The following is a 26,160-nucleotide window of genomic DNA, read 5'->3' on the forward strand; positions in this document are numbered from 1 at the left end:
TCTTTACTCCAAGGCCAAATTTGCCTGTTACTCCAGGCATTTCTTGACTTCCTAGTTGTGTATTCCAGTTCCCTATAATGAAAAGGACATCTTTTTGGGGTGTTAGTTCTAGAAGGTCTTCATAGAACCATTAAACTTCAGCTTCTTCAGCATTACAGGTTAGGACATAGACGTGGATTACTGTGATATTGAATGGGTTGCCTTGGAAACAAACACAGATCATCTGTCATTTTGAGACTGCATCCAAGTACTGCATTTCAGACTCTTGTTGACTCTGATGGCTACTGCATTTGCTCTAAGGGATTCTTCCCCACAGTAGTAGATACAATGGTCATCTGATTTAAATTCACCCTTTCCAGTCTATTTTAATTCACTGATTCCTAAAATGTCAGTGTTCACTCTTGCTATCTCCTGTTTGACTACTTCTAATTTGCCTTGATTCATGGACCTAACATTTATGTTCACCCCTTAAAAATAATTATCAATGTAACTTGTTCTCATTTTTATCACTGGGAAGAAGACAAGGTGATCCTATGGCTCCTAAGGTAAAAAATCAATGACATTAACTTAGATACTTTGTAAAAGAAATGATATGGGTTTCTTCATCTCATATATTCAATTATTAAAGATATTTGACAATTAGAACACTGTGGTTTTTCTCCTACACTGTTGGTGGAAATGTAAATTTGTATAGCCACTATGGAGAACAGTATGGAAGCTCCTTAAAAAGCTAAAAATAAATGTACCATAAGACCCAACTGCTGGGCATACATATGGAAAAAAAACATAATTCAAAAAGGTACTTGTACCCTAGTGTTCATTGCAGCACCATATACAATAGCCAGGACACAGAAGCAACTTAAATGTCCATTGACAGATGAATGTATAAAGATGTGGTATATATACACCCTGTCATAAAAAGAACAAAATAATGCCACTTTCACTGACATGGATTCACCTAGAGATTGTCATACTAAGTAAAGTCAAACAGAGAAAGACAAACATCATATAACATCAATTACATGTTGAATCTTAAAAAAATAGTACAAGTGAGATTTACAAAACAGAAAGAGTCACAGAGGTTAAAAAGAAATTTATGGTTACCAGGGGAGAAAAGGGAAAGGGATAAATTGAGAGACTGGGATTGACGTATACACACTACTGTATATAGGTTTCCCTGGTGGCTCAGATAGTAAAGAATATACCTTCTATGCGGGAGACCTGAGTTTGATCCCTAGGTTGGGAAGATCCCCTGGAGAAGGGTACAGCTACCCACTCCAGTATTCTGGCCTGGAGAATTCCATAGCCAGAGGAGCCTGGCAGGCTACAGTCCATGGGGTAGCAAAGAGTTGGATACGACTGAACGACTTTCCCTTTTTACTACTATATATAAAATGGGCTTCGCAGGTGACTTGATGGGTAAAGAATCCCCTGCAATGCAGGAGATACAGAAGATGTGGGTTCGATCCCTGGGTCAGGAAGATCCCCTGGAGGAGGGCATGGCAACCCATTGCAGTATTCTTGCCTGGAAAATCCCAGGGATGGTGGAGCTTGGCAGGCTACAGCTCATAGTGTCGCGATTCACTTTGTTGTACAGCAGAAACTAACATAAAATTGTAAATCAACTATAATCCAATAAAAATTATTTTAAAATAAATCCAGAATTCACCTTAAAAACAAAGAAAAACAAAAAACAAAATCGTGGCTCTAAAAAGTTCTGCAGGCAGAGAAATCCAGTAATTCAGAGGTTCTGTGATATGAATAATCTTGGTATTTTCAGAAAGAATGAATCCAGAGTATCTGTGGCATACATAATGACTGAAGAGGAGTGTTTCAGCGGAGATGCAACCAGAGGAGAGGGCAGGTGCCAGATCTTTGAGTACCTTGTAGATGATGGAAGGATTTTTAAACTTTATGAGACGGGCCACCTCCATCTGGGTAAAATATAGAAAAGATAGAATTAACTGTAGAGATAAAAGAAACAGGGTCCAGAACAGAAATATGGATTTCCGTATCCATAGTGGTACAGGCAAAAATGTAGTCTAAGTAAAATAAGGATAATTAGGAGATAGAATTGTCATTTATGACAAATACAGAGAAAAATATATTGGGATAATAAAGGTATCAGTGAACATTTTAAATACTGGAGTGGGTTTAAGATATATTAGAAAAAAGTTCATTGGATTTGCAAATTATGATATACTTAGAAAGCTATGTCATTAATAAAAACAAAAGAAAGCAGAGTTTCTAATGATTAAGCATGATATCACTTAAGAATTTTAAATGTTTTGTCTAAGGTTAGTCCCTGAATGCTGAAAATCAGTAAGGTATATTTACTTCCATAGATTCCCAAGACCTTGGGAATTTTGTGTACTTTGTAGTTTTATAATGGACAATATGGATATTTCAATATGACATTATTTTCACTCATGACAAGAAAGCCAAATATTTCAGGTGCCTTTTTTTGCAATAGTTATTAATTAATATTTATTAAGTTTAATTCCTTCTAGATCTACTTTGAACAAAATAAAATAAGTTGTACACCTAGAACAGATCAAAATTGCTTAGCACATATTTGAATCTTGAGCTGTATCAAGTCTAGGTGGAAAAAGGTCCATAACCTTTTAAAATGGCAAAATAGGATTTTAAAACAGGAAATGTGTAATGTTTATACTTAGTAATAATAATTTATACAATTTTATTTCTATTTAGAGAACTATAATAATGATTGAAATTTTACGAGGTCATTCATGATTGAAAAGATCTAGGAAAGATAGTCCTTTTTCAACTTGTATTACCACTTACACTCATCTTAATATCCTATAGTCCCCATAGTAATGTTTTGATTACAAAAATTTCTACTTTTGATCCTTTCTTACATTTTCTTGTTTTATGATACAAATGTTGAGGATATTGCTCACTACACAGTACACATATATTTAACCTAAAATATATTTATTTTAAAATGTAGTTTTGGGACAAGATTCTTCTTTGTCCCAGAGAATAGATAATATCTCTTTATTTCAGATACTTTGAAATAGGGAAGAGATTATTAGTCCCTAAAGATTTGCTATTCAGTTGAGATCAATTTAAACTTCAACTTAAATATATCATGATGGCCTTTCTTGGGAACATAAATGCACTTCCATTTTCTCTGGTCTAGATTGTCTATCCTATTTTATTTTATCTCATATTCTTTTTAGTAGTTAATATTTTCTTTATTGAAACAGGAAATGTCTGAATGAGAAAAAGGATGATCTATCAGTTACAATCAAACCTCATTTTTAAGAATTAATTTATTATAAACATTGTTTCTCAGTTATCTATTTCATTTTATGGAGTAATTTAGTGACTCTTCACTAGTGAAATGGTACACTACTTAAGTTTATTTAAAATTTATTTTTATCAAAGGTTTAAGCTAATGTTAATACCAAAATATTATAGATTGTCAAAGAAGCGATTTCTCACCTTGTCTTCCACCTTAACTGATTTCAGAAGTAATGTTGTGGTTTTCTGTACTCAGTGGGCTTCCCAGGGGACACTAGTGGTTAGGGACCTGCCTCCCAATGCAGAAGACATAAGAGAAGCAGGTTTGATCCCTGGGTTAGGAAAATCACCTGGAGGAGGGCATGGAAACCCACTCCAGTATTTTCACCTGGAGAATACCATGAACAGAGGAGCCCGGTGGGTTACGATCAATAGAGTTGCAAAGAGTTGGACATGATTGAAGTGATTTAGCAGGCAGAATGCATGCAAGTAAATACCAATTGATAAATTTTGCATTTTAGTCAAATAGTAGTTGTCATAAGCCTAAAAAATATTTTTTACTCACAATTCAATAATTTACCAAGCTGGCCTGTGAGGCACAATTGCATCATTTCTCTCATAAGGGAGACCTCAATTTATTTATAAAATCACATCTCACTTCATCTTCTAGTATTTCATGATGCCTAACTTACTTTTCTCTTAAACCAGATTCTTTCATTTTCTAGATTCATCCATAATACCTGGGCTTTTCCTTTTGGCACGACCTATTTGGATAGACCCTTTTTTAACTGTGTTGATTCTTGGTGGACTTTCAGCCCTAGATGGTGCATTTCTGACTTTCCTAGGATCAATAGCATAAAATCTGGAACCACCTCCTTTCTCAATATGAATCTCACTTAAGGCTGTTGGTATCCTAAAAGGTCTCAATTCTCATACCTTAATTGTCTTCAAGGAGAGATCAACAGAAAGTGATTATGTAAGACAATTTCTTAGAACAATATGTGAAAGATAAAAATAGTATAGTTTTCTAAAGTCAATTTTATTATAATCTAAGCTAAAAAAATCTAATTTGGTAAAAATAAGCTAAGAATAACAAAAAAGCATGTATTATATAGACTTCACATGTGTGAAATACCACTTTAGTAGTCAGTTTTGCAAATATTGAAGATACTAGTCTGAATCTATTGTGAGACCTGGACTTCACAGTCTGTATTGAAATGTCATTTGCTGTAAAATCACAAGAAATCTAATCCCTCCAAGTCTGTGATTAAACTATGAAAGGAGGCTGTTTCTATGAACAAAACACTGATGCAATGAATATTATGTAATTCTCTCATTTTCTTTTTTTGCTTATTTATTCTAAGATTTTTTTTTTTTAACAAGTAGATTAGAGCATTCAAGATTGAGAAGACAGGTACTGTAATTCCAACAATTAACTGTTGCTTTTGATCACCATCAGAGCTGCTACCTCATTACTTCATGATTATCTGATACCCATGACAAGCAATGCTTCTTTTTCAAGGAATCCTTGGGCACATGCCTGACTTCTCAACCTATGGCCAGTAGCTGGAGCAGCACTTCTGATCTGGATTTTTCCCAGTGAAGCACATGTACAAAGGCAATGTGGTGGTTTAGTCACTAAGTTGTGTCCAACTCTTGCGACTCCATGGACTGTAACCCACCAAGCTCCTCTGTCCATGGGATTTTCCAGGCAAGAATACTGGAGTGGATTGCCATTTCCTTTTCCAGGAGATCTTCCTGACCCAGGAATCGAGCCCTGGTCTGCTGCATTATAGGTAGATTCCTTACCGACTGAGCTATGAGGGAAGCCTCTGATTCAGTCAGAGGCAGTGTTCCAGCCTGAGGGGTTGAGGCTGCATAAATAAGCTGGTTCCACTTTATCCTTTTTGTGACTACGTGTATGCAATGGTGGCAGGGGTTCCCACCTTGGTCAGAGATAGGGTAGGTGGCCTGAGGGCTTGGAGTTGGACTTCTGAGTTGCCTCTTCCTTCCCACAGTGTATGCATGTGATGGCAATGGTGGCCTCAGATTTGATTACAGGCAAAGCCAAGGCCCAAGGGGTTTGACCTGCAATTTTGAGTTGGCCCCACTTTTTATCAGTGTGTGAGTGCACATGATTGCGATGGCAGTCTTGGCCTTAAGCAAAGAGCAATCCTGGAGCACACGGGCTGGCACAGGGACTTGGTGAAGGCTAGGAACTGTGCTGGGGCAGTCCTGGCACCAGGAAGTTTTCAATCTGCTGCCTCTAATCTGGGACTGGGAGCAAACCAGTCTTCATGTATGCTCTTCAAGAGCAGAATCTCTGCATCTTACAGCCCTCTGGTAAGCTCCACTTGTTTTCAAACCATCGAAAGGGGCTCATCTTCCTGGTACTGGACCCCAGGACTGGGGTGCCTGTTATAATGCTTGAACCCATCACTCCTTAGGAAGGATTCCCAAATTGGTGATATCTCACTCACCTTCTGGTCACCTGCTAAAGGTGCACATCTGAACTAGATCACTTCTTTCCCCTCCCAGACACTGCATGGCTCTTTTCCTTACCCCGCAACTTTGATTATAGAAGAATCATGCTGTTAGTTGTCAGATCACTCTCAGAGTTGGCTTATATGCAGTTGTAGTCTTGATGTGTTCATGGGAGGAGGTAAGCTTGGGGTCTTCCTACTGCACCATGTTGATCCTGCCTCGGTTAATCTAAGGTTTCTTTGTAAAGAGAACAATAACCAGCTGCTTTATTTATGTCTCAAAATTTCTGAAAGAATTGCAGCTAAAGTTTTGTCATTCAAATGGAAATAATTTTGTTGAATAGTTGTGTGGTCAGGATCTGCCTAAATAAAGACAATGAGATATTACTCATAAATTAATGACATTCAAGACAATAACCATGAACCTTCTAGCTGAAAGCAAATAAGAAAGGTAAATGATTTTATGAACAAATAAAGCTTAATGAGCATTATGTCTTACTGAATGGTGTCTTTCTCATTTCAAATTTTGATATGGAATTAAGTGTGAAGATAAAACAATTATTTAATCAAGTTGCATTTTCAAATGTGAGTATTACTGGTTTGAATTACTAAATATGAACAATACTGTTAATAATTTGAAAATGCTAATGAGTTTTATCTTTTTTGCCATGTTTGCAAATTTAAAAGTAAGCTAAATTAATCTAAGTTTTTAGTCAACTGTATCCTCATATGTTCAAGCTGGTTTTAGAAAAGGCAGAGGAACCAGAGATCAAACTGCCAACATCCACTGGATCATGGAAAAAAGCAAGAGAGTTCCAGAAAAACATTTATTTCTGCTTTATTGACTATGCCAAAGCCTTTGACTGTGTGAATCACAATAAACTGTGGACAATTCTGAAAGAGATGGGAATACCAGACCACCTGACCTGTCTCTTGAGAAATCTGTATGCAGGTCAGGAAGCAACAGTTAGAACTGGACATGGAACAACAGACTGGTTTCAAATAGGAAAAGGCATACGTCAAGGCTGTATATTGTCACCCTGCTTATTTAACTTCTATGCAGAGTACATCATGAGAAACGCTGGACTGGAAGCAACACAAGCTGGAATCAAGATTGCCGGGAGAAATATCAATAACCTCAGATATGCAGATGACACCACCCTTATGGCAGAAAATGAAGAGGAACTGAAGAGCCTCTTAATGAAAGTGAAAGTGGAGAGTGCAAAAGTTGGCTGAAAGCTCAATATTCAGAAAAGGAAGATCATGGCATCTGGTCCCATCACTTCATGGGAAACAGATGGGGAAACAGTGGAAACAGTGTCAGACGTTATTTTGTGGGGCTCCAAAATCACTGCAGATGGTGACTGCAGCCATGAAATTAAAAGACGCTTACTCCTTGGAAGAAAAGTTATGACCAACCTAGATAGCATATTGAAAAGCAGAGACGTTACCTTGCCGACTAAGGTCCGTCTAGTCAAGGCTATGGTTTTTCCTGCGGTCATGTATGGATGTGAAATTTGGACTGTGAAGAAGGCTGAGGGTTTTTACAGTAGTCATGTATGGATGTGAGAGTTGGACCATAAAGAAACCTGAGCACCAAGAACTGATGCTTTTGAACTGTGGTGTTGGAGAAGACACTTGAGAGTCCCTTGGACTGCAAGGAGATACAACCAGTCCATTCTGAAGGAGATCAACCCTGGGATTTCTTTGGAAGGACTGATGCTAAAGCTGAAGCTCCAGTACTTTGGCCACCTCATGCGAAGAGTTGACTCATTGGAAAAGACTCTGATGCTGGGAGGGATTGGGGGCAGGAGGTGAAGGGGACAACAGAGGATGAGATGGCTGGATGGCATCACGGACTCGATGGACGTGAGTCTGAGTGAACTCTGGGAGTTTGTGGTGTACAGGGAGGCCTGGCGTGCTGCAATTCATGGGGTCACAAAGAGTCGGACACGACTGAGTGACTGAACTGAACTGAACTGATACTCATATGTTAAAAAAATAATGTTAGCCACTAATGCAAAACATCACTTTAATACAGATTTTTCCAAGTATTATCTACCTCCTACAGAGCTAATTCAAGAATTAACAAATTGGTTTTACAGTTGCTGTGAAAAATCCAAAAGTTTCCATAAGGATCCAAAAAATACAAAGTTTCAAAGATGCTCAAATGTTGGGCAATTGTAGTGCTCAACCTCATTAAGCAGAAATGTGTCTTAGAAATGTGTTTTATATTTTTTCTACCTTGTACTTATTTCATTTAATCAACTGAAGTGAGCATGTTAAGTATAAGAAATATACTTACAATAAAGAAAGCTCAAAAACATTAATTCATCATGGCAGCATTATACATATATATATTATAATGTATAATATATAATTATATATAATGTATAATATGCATTATATATAATATGGTATACTATGCATATGTATGTATGTATGATATATATATGTATAATATGGTATATTACACATATGTGTGTATGTATGTATAATGCACATATATATAATATGGTATATTATATGTGATTATAACAAAATGTTTTAATATAGTTTATATCTGGAATTATGATTATGGAAATGGAAAATTATGTTCTCCTATTGTATTTAGAGAACAGTTTTTTGTAAAAGAAAATATTAATTTGAAAGCTTTAAATCTAAGGTCTCAAAAATGTGTCTGGATGTATCCTTGAAAAGTTGTCATATATAGTGGGTTGTAAATGACAAGAGAGTTGATGTGACAAATAGTGCTACTGATGCAGAAATAATTGTTTTCTATTGTTTTGAATGTTAAGAAGTCAAAGGACATGGAGGACAATATATTAAAATAAATTTTTAAAACTCTAACGAAGAATGACAAATGTTTAGGAAGTCAGTTAGCGGAAAGTATCCATGTCACTTGGCTATTAGAAATTCTATTTGATATCTGAGACTAAGCACTAAGATACAAGAGCTGGACTTGATTGTGACATCTAAAATCCTAAGTTCCAGTTCATGTGAGAAACCTGATCATGATTCATAGAAGAATGTGCCTTGTTTATGAATCAGATAACTTGATATTCAAACATTATTGTTCTCATATCTCAGCATCTGGAGGAAAACCAACTGAATATCATTGATTATATGAAAAATTCAAACACTAGTTTACAATTACAAATATAATTGCATGCAAAATATCTCTACTTTTCTTAAGAATTGTTTAGCAAAAGGGGGAAAAAAGCTTCAGCTTAATAAAACAGAACAGTGCAGTTTAGAATATATTAATTAAAAATGCATGTGACTTGTGCAAGCAAATTATCTGTTGAGTTTTGTGAGAGAGAGACTTTCCTTAGCTATGTTTAATATGGCTTAATACCTTTTCCAAAGGATCACATTTTAGGTAAAATGAATGCGTCTTGAAGTAAAAGACATTAAGATATAGCCTCTGTTTTAATGGAAATGAGAAACATATGTTGAAACAAGCTCATATTGGGACTAAATGATCTAAAAATAATTGATATTAATTTTCTCAGTTTATATTTATATAAGCCATATTTTTACTTTGAGAGTTGGCACACTGAAATAGACACCGGTGAACCCCGTACAAGCTCCACTTTCCATGGGAAAGCAAGTTGAACTCACACACAATATTATCTAGTATCCTAATAATTATATTACCAAAAGGTAAACTCTGGACATTAACTTCTAAAATTATAGGTCAGAGAATTTCCTCAATATTTTACCCCATAGCTTTCCAGCAGAGAAATTTGAGAACAAGGCACAGTCAGTTAATGCAAGATATTGTTAAAATAAGTCAGTGGTATATGGCTCTTGACTAGCACTAACTGGAATCAGTGAAAAACCTAAATGGACAAGTATTACAAAAATAAAGGTACCAGCCCCTGGGTAGCATTTTGGCTGTTTTAGGCTATTTTAACAGAAATTCAGTCTTAGACCTTATTTAAAGGACAATTCTCTTCCTTGTCAAAGGGAAAAAGGAGTCAGACAAAAAAAAAAAAAAATCAGAACGTTAATGAAAGAAGAAAACCATCCATGATAGTCTAGTTGGTCCAGAAATGACAGATACTGAGAAGGCAGATTTATGTTTTTAAGGGGCAATATAAATACAGACTGTGGTTGCTGCCCTTATTTAAACATGATTAAGTGTTATTCATATCCTGGTCTTTTTATTAGTGGAAGAAGGAATTTAGAAATTAGAAAGTATGCTTCAAGAGAACAAATCCACACACCATTTGTAAATCACAGATGGTTACAACCACAAAAGAGAAAACCTCAAGTGGTAGAGGCTAGGTCATATTCTTGAGAGTAGAGTTCTACTGTGAATCAAGTTTTGCTTTATTTCCAAGACTGTGACTTTAATGACTGGACAACCCTGCCTTTCTTAAAATAAGGTTTTGGAGATAGAAAAGTTTGAGAATAGATGCTCATCACCTGGAAGAGACAGGACCAACCAAAGGGACAGGGAAAAAGGGAGCAATTTCCCTTGCTTTGGGTACAGAGAGGACTCTACTCACTTCTTTCTTCAAGTGTTTTAGTGCTCTCTGCTTGCTACATTAAAATAAACTAAAATAAAGATAAGAAAGGGAAAAGAAGATAATAAAAAATTTAAAACCGCAATGAAAAATAGATAACATGAAAGGGAAATAATTAAAACAGAGCCTAAAGGCGATAAGAAGAAACTAGGTAAACGAGTAGCATAAGAACAAAGTAAACATGAGATAAAAGAAAAGTCTTACAAAAAGTAAGAAAAGATAAATCAACTAAGAACAATTACACCGTGAGATTATAAAAACAAACGGACTCAAAGATTAAAAGGAAAAGATGAATATGCAAAAAAAATTTAATGAATTCAAATAATAAGAAAAGAATAAACTAGGGCATAAAATGCTAACTGGACTAAAGAAAGAAAATAGTACTACCAGTTCTGAAGCATAACAAAGGCATACATTTGTGTGCTGAGAGTTAAAATTATTGAACATGTTAAGGGGATACGTTTTAAAATCTGTGCTCTTGATACTGAGAGTCCTGGCAGTGTCTTCTAGGCTTGAAATCTGGGAAATCCAGGGAGAGACCTTGACCATTCCTTTCTTCTCTGACCTTACTCTCCATCTATATCTGTGCTCAGAGATGCTGATCAGCCCTCAGATTGCTTATGTATAACTTCCTTCTGGGTACCCACAGTCACACAAATCCTCCTTTCCCTTGGGACATTCTTTTTCAGCCAAGAGCTAGTTTTTGCCACAAGAAGTTAGCAGAATGCCATTGAAAATTTTACCAGAGAAACTGCAATGCTGCTCCCACAGCTTCAAAATGTTCACAATTGGCTGGTCTTTTGGTAAGTTTTACTGATAATTCTGGATACTACATCAATCATTTTCAGAAAACACAGCTTATGATTTTATGGCTTTCCACATGTTGTATCTCGTAAAGAAAAAAATACATAAATAAATACATGTTAGGATATTTAAATACGGTGATGTGTTAACTGAAGCATTCTGTTCTCCAATACCATACTCCTGTCTATCACTTTTCATGTTTGTCACGAGGCCTGAGCTAATGGCAGCTCTCAGAGAGGGACCTGATGACATATGTGAGACATATTTACCTTCTGGGTGAAAAATCTATGGATCTAGATTTAAGCCTCATAAATCTAAGAAATTCACAAAATTGTGAAAATTCTTAGTAAAATTGTTGCTCTCTCTTTTCCTAGATGCATTAAGACCCACAGAACTACAAATAACAAAGACTTTGGAAATCAAGGAAACAGGAGCATTTCATATCAGAGAGGACACTGAACCCTTCTTTCACTTTCCAGAAAATAGATCTTGGGGAGAAAGGTTATTCCACTTTTTAAAGAATTACAGTTGTCAGAGCCTATGCTTAGATACTAGGTGAAATACAGGAAACAAGCAAGATTAATAAAGATGACTCTTGCTGGCATTCAATGGTAGTTGTAGAGTAGAAAAGTGGTGTTTCTGTGTAGACACAAGAGGACTGGAGACATTTCCCTAACTCTCATGGAATTGTGACTAAGTATGGCATCAGAATGGCCCAAGAGCAGGTCAGCAAAGAAACTTATGTCAAGTTACACGCATTTTGTTTCAATAATGCCTGCAGGATATGAGTAAAAATAGAGCCATCTTTCAGAATCGCACTCTAGGGACCAGATTAAGAAAGAAGTAAGTCCCAGAGATTGACTATTCAGTTGTTCACTGCATCACCTCGCATCACTGGGCAGATGACCAGACAGGTTGAATTTAGTGTAGAATGAAGACAAGCCTCTGGGATGGGAAACATTCCCTCCTTCCCCCAAATATCATGCTTTAAATTGGGTTCTACAAGATATTCCTGAGTTTGGGGGAACATCAAAGATAATTTGACTGCACTACTACTGAATGACTCATCGTCAACCCCTTATTGCAAAGTTCTGACTTTAACTGAAGAAAGTAGGGGAAACAACTGAACCATTCAGATAAGACCTAAATCAAATCCCTTATGATTATACAGTGAAATTAAGAGATAGATTCAAGATGTTAGATCTGATAGAGTGCCTGAAGAACTATGGACAGGGGTTCTTAACATTGTACAGGAGGCGGTGATCAAAACCACCCCAAGAAAAATAAATACAAAAATCCAAAATGGTTGTCTGAGGAGGCCTTACAAATAGCTGGGAAAAGAAGAGAAGTGAAACACAAAGGAGAAAAGGAAAGATATACCCATCTGAATTCAGAGTTCCAAAGAATAGCAAGGAGAGATAAGAAAGCCTTCCTAAGTGATCAATGCAAAGAAATAGAGGAAAACAACAGGATGGGGAAGACTAGAGATCTCTTCAAGAAATTTAGAGATACCAAGGGAACATTTCATGCAAAGATGGGCACAATAAAGGACAGAAATGGTATGGACCTAACAGAAGCAGAAGATATTAAGAGATGGCAATACACAGAAGCTCTATACAAAAAAGATCTGCATGACCCAGATAACCACGATGATGTGAACACTCACCTAGAGCCAGACATCCTGTTGCACAAAGTCAAGTGGGCCTTAGGAAGCATCACTATGAACAAAGCTACTGGAGGTGATGGAATTTCAATTGAGCTATTTCAAATCCTGAAAGATGATGCTGTGAAAGTGCTGCACTCAATATGCCAGCAAATTTGGAAAGCTGAGCAGTGGCCACAGGACTGGAAAATGTCTTTTTTCATTCCAATCTCAATGAAGGCAAAGCCAAAGAATGCTCAAACAACCACACTATTGTACTCATCTCACAGGCTAACAAGGTAATGCTCAAAATTCTCCAACTAGGCTTCAAAAGTATGTGAACTGAGAACTTCCAGATGTTCAAGCTGGATTTAGAAAAGGCAGAGGAACCAGAGATCAAATTGTTGATATTCGCTGGCTCTTAGAAAAGCAAGACGATTCTAGAAAATCATCTAATTCTGTTTTATTGACAATTCTAAAGCCTTTGACTGTGTGGATCACAACACCTGTGGAAAATTCTTAAAGAGATGGAAATTCCAGGACATCTTACCTGTGTCCTGAGAAATCTGTAAGCAGGTCAAGAAGCAACAGTTAGAACCGGACATGGAACAACGGACTGGTTCCAAACTGAGAAAGGAGTATGTTGAGGCTGTATACTGTCACCTTGTTTATTTAATTTATATGCAGAGTGCATCATGAGAAATGCTGGGCAGGATGAAGCACAAATTGGAATGAAGATTGCTGCGAGAAAAATCAGTCACCTCAGATATGCAGATGACACCACCTTTATGGCAGAAAATGAAAGGAACTAGGCCCTCTTGATGAAACAGGAAAGTGAAATAACTGGCTTAAAACTCAACATTCAAAAAAACAAAGATCATGGCATCCAATCCCATCACTTTATGGCAAATAGATGGGGGAAAAATGGAAACAGTGACAGACTTTATTTTCTTGGGCTCCAAAATCACTGCAGATGGTGGCTGCAGCTATGAAACTAAAAGACACTTACTCCTTGGAAGAAAAATTATGACCAATCTAGACAGCATATTGAAAAGCTGAGACGGTACTTTGCCAAAAAAAAGTCCATCTAGTCAAAGCTATGGTTTTTCCAGTAGTCATATATGGATGTGAGTGTTGGACCATAAAGAAAGTAGAGTGCTGAAGAGATGCCTTTGAACTGTGGTGTTGGAGAAGACTCTTGAGAGTCCCTTAAATTGCAAAGAGATCAAACCAATCCATCCTAAAGGAAATCAGTTCTGAATATTCACTGGAAGAACTGATGCTGAAGCTGAAACTCCAATACTTTGGCCACCTGATGAGAAGAGCTGATCATTGGAAAAGATCCTAATTCTGGGAAAGACTGAAGGCAGGAGGAGAAGGGGATGATAGAGGATGAGATGGTTGGATGGCATCACTGACAATGGACATGAGTTTGAGCAAGCTCTGGGAATTGGGTCATGGACAAGGAAGCCTGGCCTGCTGCAGTCCATGAGGTCGCAAAGAGTGGGATGTGACTGAGAGACTGAACTGAACTGAACTACTGAATAGCACAGTTAAAGATACTCCTGGTGTTTTCTGCCTACATAGAAATGGAATAGATTTATCATACCCCTGTTTAGATTTGCCATCTTACAGAATGAATTTTATTCTTCTGTCCTATCTATATGTCTGCTATCTTCCTCTTCATTTCTTTACCTTTATTTCCTTGGATATGTTTGTAAATTCTGGAACAGTAAAGGAAGATAAAATAATGAGATAGATCAATAAAACACCATTTAGGTAAATTTGAATGAAAAATATCAACTATTACTGGACCAGACTAGTCCAAAAGACATGAAGTTATATTTATAATAATTCCATCTATTATATAATCCTACTACATATTTTACCAGTGAAATGTCCATAATAGCATTGGATAATGAAAGCACTCTATTCCAAGCACAAAATGTACATGAAGTGTTATGTCTTATAAATTCTGCATTCAGTTCCATAAATATTTATATCCTATAAAATATATAAATATATAAGTGCATAAAAGAAAAAATCAAAGAAAATATTTTTACCTTTGATATACAGCTGCTAGGTTCTTGTTTCAGCTTTTAATTTTCAAATATCAGATTAAAGAATGATTTCAGTAATCCTAGTTCTTGTTCTTAGGACCAATGTGGCATTTCATTCAGCAGCTAAATTGAGAAAGTGGGTCTCGAAGGAACAAAAAGTCACCATTTGATGGTTCACAACTGTGTAGCAATACCACAAGCAAGAAAATCCTAACCCTAACACTAACTTGGTCTTGCCTTATAAACCAATATTTGATAGACGGTTCTTATTAACCCTCTTAACTGAGAATAAGAAGAGGTGAATATAAAAGAAAAACACCCAAAAGGCTATTGTCAGGCAATGGAGGAACCACAAAATTACTAGTCATTCCAAATTAATACAAAACACAGACGTGCTTCAGGTCACAGAAGATATCCTACTATGAGGTCATGTTGCTCCAACTTGTTTTCTTCTGTGATTCAAAGTACTGCTGAACTTCCTTCACTTCCCAACACCAACTAAAAATTAAGTAATGGATTTACTACTTAATGCAAAGAATTTGGGCCTTACTTATAGGACACAGTTCTGCCTGGGTGCTGTTATGCTCAAGGGCATGAACATCCTTACCCAAGTAACTAATGGGACTTAATCCACATTGTTGCTGTTATTGTTCAGCTGTACAGTTGTGTCTGACTCCTTGCGACTCCTTGGACTACAGCATGCCAGGCCTCCCTGTCCCTCACCATCTCCTGAATTTTGCCCAAGTTCATGTCCACTGCATTGGTAATGCCATCCAGCCATCTCATCCTCTGAAGCCCTCTTCTCCTTCTGCCCTCAATCTTTCCCATCTTCAGGGACATTCCAATGAGTCGGCTGTTAGCATCAGGTGACCAAAATGCTGGAACTTCAGCTTCAGCATCAGTCCTTTCAATGAGTATTCAGAGTTGATTTCCCTTAAGATTGACTGGTTTGATCTCCTTGCAATCTGAGGGATTCTCAGAGGTCTTCTCTAGCACAACAGCTTGAAGACATCAATTCTTTGGTACTCTGCCTTTTTTACAGTCCAGCTCTCACAACTGTATATGAGCACTGGGAAAACAATATCCTTGGCTAAATGTACCTTCATCAGCAGAGTGACATCTCTGCTTTTCAATACACTGTCTAGGTTTGTCATAGCTTTCCTGCTGAGAAGCAATCGTCTTCTGATTTCATGGCTGCAGTCACCATCCATAGCAATTTTAGAACCCAAGAAAAGGAATTTTAACACCTCATGTAAGTGCCATTGAGATAATCAATCAAGCCTCAATTTTTGTTTCAATGCCATTTTCCACATTTTTCTCACTGCAAAATCTGAAACCATGTTCCATGATTAAGAACCTATCCTATATTCTCAAATATGTCTTCCAATGTTCCTTCTTTCTATCTTGTGTGGTATTTCTACAAAGATATTTCCTCCCCTTTGCAACTATTTTAATAGAAGAATGTTTCCTCTTTCAGATCCCAAGCATCTCAAGATTAGGAGAAGTAAACAACTAATGCTGTTGAGCTTTTCATGTACCCACTAGACTTGGGTATGGCTACATTGATTTTTTAAGTGAATGTCTGATGATCTAAAATGCATTATGTTAAATTAGGTGCTAAAACTGCATATTATTTTCTTTTTTCTATTTTCAGTTTTCTATTCCTCATAGCTTGTCAAATGCTTTACTCTTAAAAAAAAAAAAAACACATTCTCATGTTAAATATTTCTTAAATCTGTCCACAACCCTCCATCTCTACTCCCATTAGCTTTGTCAATATTAACTTCATCTTTGGCCTTGTCTACTATATCAGCATGCTAATTGTCTTGGGAGACTCTTGGCACACTCTCCAAGAAATTCCCATTGCTTGTGAGAATAAAACCCTTCACATGACATCCAAGGCCTACTAGTCTGTGAAATATCTTCTCCAGCCTTGTACGAAAGTTGGTCCACTTTTCTTGGTATTTCATCAGTTCACTTTTCTTCCCTTCCTCTGACTCATGGCAGTCTCTCCAGAGGAATGGATGGACAACTTCCTCTCATCCATTCCCTCAGTCTTGAAAATGGTCTGTTTTTACAGCCTCTTTCTTAACAGATACACAATATAGCTATCCTTTAAATCTTAATTCAATCATCACTTACTCAAGAAAGTCTTCTAAAATCTTGATCAGATTCCTCTTTGTTATGCCATCAGAGAGCATTCTCTATAGCCATTTAGTGTAATTCTTCAATTTTACCTTCCTGTCTTAGAACATATGACTTCCTTGGTGGCTCAGCAGTAAAGAATTCACCTCCCAATGCAGGAAACATGGGTTCAATCCCTGGTCTGGGAAGATTCCCCTGGAGAATGAAATAGCAACCCACTCCAGTATTCTTGCCTGAAAATCCCCATGGACAGAGGAGCCTGGCATGCTACAGTCATGCAGTCATGGGATCTCAAAGAGCTGGACACGACTTAGCAACTAAACAACAACACAATCAGAACATAAGCCACCTAAGGACAATGGATGCATCACTTCATCTCACTCTCCATTATATTCTAGCATATAGCACAGAAAGTTCAAAATGGGACGATTCAATAGACATACGAGAAAATTCAGTGGAAGAAAGACTAAATCTAACATACAGATATACAATAATTATTTTAAGTGATAATCCTGGATAGTTTATTCTGAGCAGTTTGTTCTTTAATAATATTTAAACATATAATAATCAAAGCTCCAAAATATTCTCAAAAATACATAACTTAGTTGTAGTCAATGATGTCTGTTTAGAAGTTAATACATTTAAAGTTTAGCAATGAAGACATTTCTAAGAAGTAGATCAATGAAATATGCTTGATTAATACAGTTCATTCAACTAATGAGATAAAGCAATAGTAATTTCAGCAATACTACCAAATAAAAATTGTATGTATTTTCTCATCATTTTTAACAGAGAAATAAGCAATCCAATTATAAGTGACATCAAAAAGTTTGAAGTCTTGGTAATTACCACTTCTCAGACATGCTTTAGTTTTTATACTTCATTTAAATAGCCATTTTATTTACTTATTTGATTTTAATACCTATAGTATTTAAATAAAAGTTAAAACCAGTGAATTATATTATGCACCACATATCTCCTTTGAGGCTCTACTAGATGTTTACAAACAAGAAAATATCCTTGTGAAATTGGCATATTTAGAAAAATGTAGCCTGAAAGAAAATTAATTTTCTTATCAAAGAGGCAAACTCATGCACTGTACAATTAAAGAAATACTGGTTTGAGTTTTGAACATATTACTTATTAGTTGGAAGATCTGTAGCATACAATTTTAACACTTCTAAGCTCAGTGTGCTTTCTCATTAAATATATGTGTAGTGCTTAATTCACAGTTCTTAGGAAGTTTAATGGAAATAATCTTACAAAGTTTTACTGTGTGGCATAAGAGCAAAACATAGAAAATAATTGTTTTTCCAAACCACCATTTATTCTCTAGTGTAGTTTATAACACTCTATATTTTGCTTGAGGCTTGTTTCTATACTGCTTATATTATCTATTTATGTATATAGCTGAAAATGGAGTAGACTGCTTCTAAACTGGCAAGCAACAAAACGTTTATGGAAAGTTGTTTCTGCATCAGTCATCAGCTTTTAAATTATGTACCAAAGTTTACATGAGTTTCAGAGAAAAAAACAGCAAACAATCTCATCTGTCAGTAAGATATTTTTTATTTGTCTAGAGTGTCAGAGCAATATAGCACTCCAAACACAGGTCAAAAAGAAGTGCTAAGGCAAGTAGTTTTGAAACAATATAGAGCTTTAACAAGGATTTTCTCATACTTCTAAAATTTATCTGAAAAAAAACTAACAGAGAAATGAGGCAACACATCAGTTCAAAAATCCCATAACTTGGTGTTAGCAGATACAGTTCTTATATAAAAACCTGTGTTCTTTCAAGGAAAAAAAATGCAAAATAAAACCATAAGACCAGTTATGATGGTCTGAAAATCTTGAGCCTAAACCTATTAGATAAATATGCTATGAAGATGCAAGTTTTGTGTTTTTCTAAGAAAAATGAAAAACAGAAATCTGTGTTCACTAGTATGGCTTTACTGTCTACAAATTTATTCTTTCTCTTTTTGAGAAACTTCCTCTCTTACTGTGATTTACCAAATGCTACAATTTTGACATTAGCATCATTTACATTTAAGTAAATGAACACAATTAATATTACTTGTTCTGAAGTCAGTAGCTCTTTATATAAATTTTTTCAGCTGTTTCTCAAAAGTTCACAAGTGATTCACTGAAGAACAGTATCTTTCAAAGATGATTCAAAATTGGGAGTTGCTTTTCCTTTGGTCACCTAGGAATCTGTCTTGAAATCTGTCCCCTAAACTATTATCCCCAAGCACAAGAGGATTTTCTTCTGACAATCTTATATAATCCAGTTCTCAAAGTCCACCATTATTCTATCATTTGGATACTTTTTAAACTTAAAATTTCACTTGAGCTTAATCGTTATTTCTAAAAGTATGTTTATTTAGCTCATATAGGTACAAGGCATGCTACTAGGTGCTGAGAATTCACAAGTTAACCCAAAGATGTGGATCTTGCCCTCATTGTGAATAATGAAGAGTATATTTTGTAAATAAATGTTGGTTAAAGTTACATTTGCTTTAAAGTATTCAGATTTTCAAATACATTTTTTTTTAATATTTAGGCCTACATTCCAAAATTAGGTACCATATCCTTCCATGTTGCAGTTGCAAAAAATGGAAGGATAGGGCAAACTATTTGTGAGTATTAAATCACTCATCCCCCTTGATTTCCTAAGAAGTGTGAGAAATTGGAGGGAGATTTCAGAGGGGGATTTTTATGGAACAAAAAATTTTATGTTTGTATCATACCTCCTTCCCCTAACCACACACAGCAAGGGTGGGTTCTCCAACTATATGCCTGTTTCTTCTGTCAAGCTAAGTACAAGGAATTTGGCTGGAACTTAACAATATCATGTTTCCAATATTTGAAAGACAGGGTGTACCAGCTCAGAAAGTTTAAAAAGGTAGGTATTTTCTGATGTCTGAATTGACAGTGAAAGTGTAGGCAGGTGACTTTGTTGGAATCAGTTTACATATTAATATTTGTCTAGACAAAACATGTTTGTATATTTCCTATGATCAATATGTGAATGACATACAAAAGAAAGCTGCCTTGGAGTCTCTTAGGTCATGTTCAAAAGAGCTACTCAGAAAAATATCTAGAACTCAGAATAAAGAATATGAGGTATCACTGAGGTGAATAAAGGATTGTGTGGATTTACATTGGGAACTACTGATGAAAAATTTAAAAAGAGGCAAATCTATAAATAACTCATGATAGACTTCATAGGCCAACATCTTTAAGTATCTGCCAGTTCCAATTAGTATCACAGTTAGCCATGGTGGATTCATGAAAATAATATATCTGTTCACAGTTCTCTCCTCCATTCCAGAACAGTCACAACTGTGCTTAACAGAAGGAGGAGGAAGAAAGATTTCAGGTGAAGAGACAAAAAGTTGACTATAGTTCTCATTCCGCTCTACAACTGCGGGTTTCTGCCTGAAGCAAAACGTGGCTGTTGGAGGAGCAAGACTCACATTTATAGTAACTGTGGATGTTTTACTGTTTTATGGGACTGGGTATTTTAATTAACATAACTGAAAACAAATTTTATTACTTAAAGTAGTCCTATGACTTTTTATTATCTAAGAGTAACTGGGAGTGATGACAGTAGCTCTAGATTTCATTTGCAGGGTAAAGACAAAACTCCAAGAGCTGATTTAAAGGAACAGTAGATGCAAAACTATCTGTATATTATAGAAAAAATAATCCAGGATTTGATTAACTCAACATAATGTTTACTTAAAAAACAAAATTCTTGAATACCTAAGGAAACAGTGGGATTTGTTACAAGGAAAAAGTGAGTCTCATAAAACCCATAAGCAATGAGTCAGTTGAGTCAGATGGAAGATGAGAAACAGCATGATTCAAATCCCTTCCTCACCTCTCTGTTTCTCTTTGTCTCTTTCCAGATTTGTTAACTCACACTCCTCAGGTCATTTTGTGTGTGTCCATTCTAAGTTGCTTCAGTTGCATCTGACTCTGCAACCCTATGAATTACAGCCTGCCAGGCTCCTCTGTCCATGGGATTCTCCAGGCAAGAATACTGGAGTGGGTTGCCATGCTCTCCTCCAGGGGATCTTCCAGACCTAGGAATGGAACCAGCGTGTCTTATGCTTCCTGCATTGGCAGGCAGGTTCTTTTACCACTGGCATTCTTTTACCACCTGGGCATTAGGAAGACAGAAATAGCCACCAAGGTTCTCACAGATTCAACTTTCCTAAGAAGCTATATATTTTCCTGCTACCAAACTAAAGTTTTCAGAAAAGTATCTTCAGTTATAACAAACAGACTGGTCTTACTTTATGAGTAAAGCTGCTCTATGATTATGTTTATAATCTTAGAGAGGAAAGATACTACAGATGATCACTACAAAAGCAAATGAAGTGCTATTTGTGATAAATCCAAAAGAAGACATCATGTAAAACTAACGATGTTAAACATAAATCTAAATCGGACTGGTAAAATTGATAAGAAGGAGCAGGAAATGTTTTCAGAATTGATTTTACTACATGTAACAGAGTAAAGAGTTTTCCTTCTGGTTTATTTGCCAGTTAAAATTATCCAAACATGATTGGTAATGGAGTAGGCAACTTGCAGCTCATACCACATCTATACTTCAAGTTATTTTGCTTTATTTGATTTGTGTCTGGCTATTTTAATACAACCTGGGAATCTTTGCCTTTCAGTAAAAAAGCTAAAACATTTATATTCATTGTCATAACTGACATTTTGGTTTTACATCTGTCATATTATTTTATATTTTTTGCAATGTATGCTTCCCTTTTTATGTATCTGTGCAATATGAACTTGGCAAACAAGGTTGGTTGCTGGCCATTAGTCTAGAGTTAAGGAGTCTGTCTTTCAAAAATCACATAGCTTTTTTTTCTCTCTTGAGTTCAGGCTATTAAAATTGCATTGAAGAAGAAGTTAGTGGCTTTTTATTCCTTTTTAGGTTATCTCTTTTTCCTGCCTAGATTTACATAGGTGTTATTTTATTCCTTTTCCTTAACATTAAAAAAATACACAATTGTTTCTGGATAAAAAACTATGTTTTCATTAATTTTGCCTATAATATGATGAGTTCATTGGATTCTATGTTGTTGTTTTTTTTTTAATTTAAGCTTACTAGAAGTCTCTTTAGGTATGCATTTTATTATTGCTACTGTTCTAATTAATTTTTCTTTCTCAGAAATACATACATTCTTTGGGTAGACCTCTATCACGTTTTTCATGGTCTTTATTATTTTTATCTTTAAAAAAAAACTATGTCCTTCCATCATAGTACATCACTCTTCTAGAGTCTACATGACTAATTCTACTCTCTGCTGTCTACATTTAGTCTTGTTTCCAAGGAGTTGGGGATGTACTGGGACAATTGCTCTTTCCTTTCAGTCAACATCTTTTAAGATTATTTGTTAGTACTTCCACCTTTTGGCAATCCACAGGGTCACATTCACCTCAGGCATAACCAATAGAATCAGAGAGATCATGTACCAAAAGGGAGATAAAAACCATAGACTTGAAGGAGTTCATCTAGTTATTGATTCAGGACATGCACTTCGGAACTAGAGACCAAATGAGTGAATCATATTCATAGAACAGACCTAAAGACAAGGTCTCAAAATCCTGCTGCTGTGATTTGCTCCCTCTTGGGAATATTTTTGCTTGGTTTGTGCACATAGAGCTCCTTGGACACCTTAATTTTTGCAGCCTACTCTAAAACCAAACCTCTTTCTTTTACTAGTTTCTGTACTTACAAGGTCTGTGGTCTTTTTATTATTACTATTACACATTGTTCTTTCCTTATTTCTCTGTGGTATTATTTAATAAGAGCCTTCTTGAATCTTATTAAAATATCTAACAATTTTCTAAAATATTACTTCAATAAATCACTTTTAAAAAGTACTCTTTTCCTTTCATTTTCAAGATAGGGTTTCCTTTTTATCAGACTGTGGTATATTTCCATGGGTCCAACTTTATTTTCTTCCTCATTAGTCATCTTCTAAGAAGCACATATATAACTAAAATTAAACTTTGCCAACTAATCTCTCTGTATGTAAGTTTCTTTTCTTTTTTTTTTATTTCTCTACTTTAATCCAATTCCTCTTCCTCCAACCTCCCAACTCAGGTAACAATAAATTTGGTCTCTTTTTCTGAGTTTGTCTGCTTTGGAAGCATAATTTCCCTCAACACTATGTTAGTTCCTGATACACAACACAGTGTATAGCATTCTTTTACCTGTACGGTGTGTATCAGTCAAATTCCTTTCCTTTTTGTACAGAAGGAAAGCTAGTGAAAAACAGCAGCAATAGCAACAGTGCCCAGAATTTGCCCCACTTCTGGCTCCTCACCCTTGATTCTTCCTGTCTGTGTCCAAATCTGAGTTATTAATTTCACTGGATTACATACTAATATGCAAATGTCTTTCTTGCAAGGCTGCCCTTCCCTAATTTAGTATACCTATATAGCTGGTTACACCATGCATAGCATGTATAGCATGCATCTTGCCATTGACTGGGATTTTCAGTTCAACTCCATAGAATTTACAGGAGCTAGGAATCTCTTCTTCCAAGGGGCTGGATCTATACTCATTTTCTCTCATGTTTTCAATTGTCATCTTTTCTTATGTTTCCATTGGAATTTGAAAGGAGAATTTGAAAGACTTCATCTAACCAGATGGTCAGATACTCTGTTTATATCAGTATTAATATTTCAAACTTAAATTTCTAACTTGAATTTTACTGCTTTTATTGTGTATCAGTACAATAACTTATCATTTAGTTTGAAGCAATTGTTTTCCAAATGTGGTTATTTTCTTATTTCACTTATAAGTGAAAAAAGAAATTACTTGCATATTCAATTGAGTAACAATACTACTGTTAGAAGCATTATGGAAAAGTTTATAAAGTAAATATTCAGCAACTACAAATAAAATTTATATAAATAAAGTGGTGATAAAACTGTTTTTTGATTTTTAGTTAGTTTGAAATTTTCCTAGACAAAACTCAAATGGAATAATTTGAATTTAGAATCCCAAATTATAAGACATACTTCAAATAACCATTATTTCAATGACTAAGACAAGAAGTTGTTTTTTTCTACCATGAGCCTTACACCCTACTTGTTTTTTGTGAAATAATTTTAATAAACAACAAATTATTCTGACTTCCAGAAGCTCATGATTCAGTACACTAGTATAAATTTTAGAAATTAATTATCGTGAATAAGTCTACAAGATATTTCTCTATACTTAGAGCAATATGGGGGAAAATTAAGGTAAGACTTGATACCAGATCAGGAGCTAAGTTAACATATTATTTATTGAAGCATATATCTATGAACTTCTGAATTCATTTTTTTAAACATAAATATTGACTTCTTCCCTAATGTGACTTAAAGTTATTTAAAGGGAATTTGCTCATCCTTTATTTTGTATACTGCATGCCCAGGTAGAGTATTGTGAGTAAAAAAATCACTCACTGAGAATGGGGAAGTAAAAACCCATGAGATGTTAGTTTGCATTGCAGTATTTTGAAATGAATTTCAAACCTTTTGAATGCATAAAATGTAAAATAAACCCTTTAATGATTCAGGTCTTACATTCTAAAGAATCCCTCATAGTTTTCAAGGCAATCAGACACATAGAGAATCTCAAAAGTAGTTTTGCATTTTTTAGATCAAGAAAAGGCTGTAGGCAGTTGGCAATGAATAGTACATAAGGCCTGAATGGCAATAATAATGAAAGCTGTTAATATGCAGATACAATCCTGAATAGCATATAATTTATTTTTAACCAAGTAAGAGCCTTTTTACTTCTCAAAAATTAATTTCTCTTATTCTGTTTCCCTGTTCACTTTATGCAAACACATAAGTCACAGTGAGCAATAACACATTCATTTATAGTACTTAGAGATAAAAGGGTTTAACTGTCAAATATGTTTTACCACCGCCAATGCAAAATTTTCGTCACTGTTGTCTATATGACAGGGTAAACATTTATCATATGTTTACTTCCGACGCCTATTTAAAAATGCAATTTAATAAAATACTTATGTTTTCTAAGTGTAATAGGACCATTTTAAAATATTCTAATAAATATATATGACAATAAATGGTATTTCTTTTGTCACTTATTCAAACTGGTATATTCTGAATAAGTTGTATTTCAGTAAATCTTGTGCAGCATATCGTTCATGAGCCTAGTTTTTTGTGTGTTTGTTTGTTTTTTTTAAGCCTCTCAATTTCCTGCTCATTAAAGACAGAAAGTAGATTTAAAAAAAATAAAATTGGAGAAATCTGTGGAAAAGATTATGTGATAGTATCAATGTGTCAGAAATTGGATGTGATTTTCTGTCTTCTAAAACAGGATTCAAAAAAGTTTAACTCCACCAAATATATTCTTACTGTGGAAATGCTATTCATGCCCACCAGGAGCTACTTGATAAAAGGAAATATGAATCTTGTGGATAGTCATTATCAAGTAAAATAAGACCTGATTAGTCCCTATTATGCAAATAATGGTGCTTATCTTATCTGCTCAAAAACTCTGGGCATTAAGCTTTTGACTTCTTAAATTGGTTAATTCCACTGGGCTTAGATATTCACTCTAAACAGCTACAATTCAGATTTTTTAGCATGACAATTGAATTATTTCCTAAAAACACTTTATTTAAATTTGTCTATATTTTTATATGTATACCTATAGAAATGACAGCTATGTAAGCAAACATACTATGTATATGGATGTATTAAGGTATACCTGTGTATAAGAATATATATGTTTCAATCTAAAACTGATATATGGAGAAAGCTAGTGTACTTCCAAGTTTTAGTGCCAAATGCCTCCATTTTGATATTGGAGAGACTCTCTTTTTTTTGTCTTAATCTTGCTTCTTAATCTGAATGCAGAGTTCCAAAGACTAGCAAGGAGAGATAAAAAAGCCTTCCTAAGTGAACAATGTACAGAAATAGAGGGAAAAAAATGGAATGGGAAAGACTAGAGATCTCATCAAGAAGGACTAACACCCCAATAACATGTCCTATTCATTATAGGGGACTGGAATGCAAAAGTAGGAACTCAAGAGATACCTGCAGTAACAGGCAAATTTGGCCTTGCAGTACAAAATGAAGCAGGGCAAACAAAATCTAACAGAGTTTTGCCAAGACAATGCACTGGTCATGGCAAACACCCACTTACAACAACACAAGGGATAACTCTAAAC

This window comes from Capra hircus, chromosome 17 (assembly GCF_001704415.2).
Source record: "Capra hircus breed San Clemente chromosome 17, ASM170441v1, whole genome shotgun sequence".
NCBI classification, from domain to species: domain Eukaryota; kingdom Metazoa; phylum Chordata; class Mammalia; order Artiodactyla; family Bovidae; genus Capra; species Capra hircus.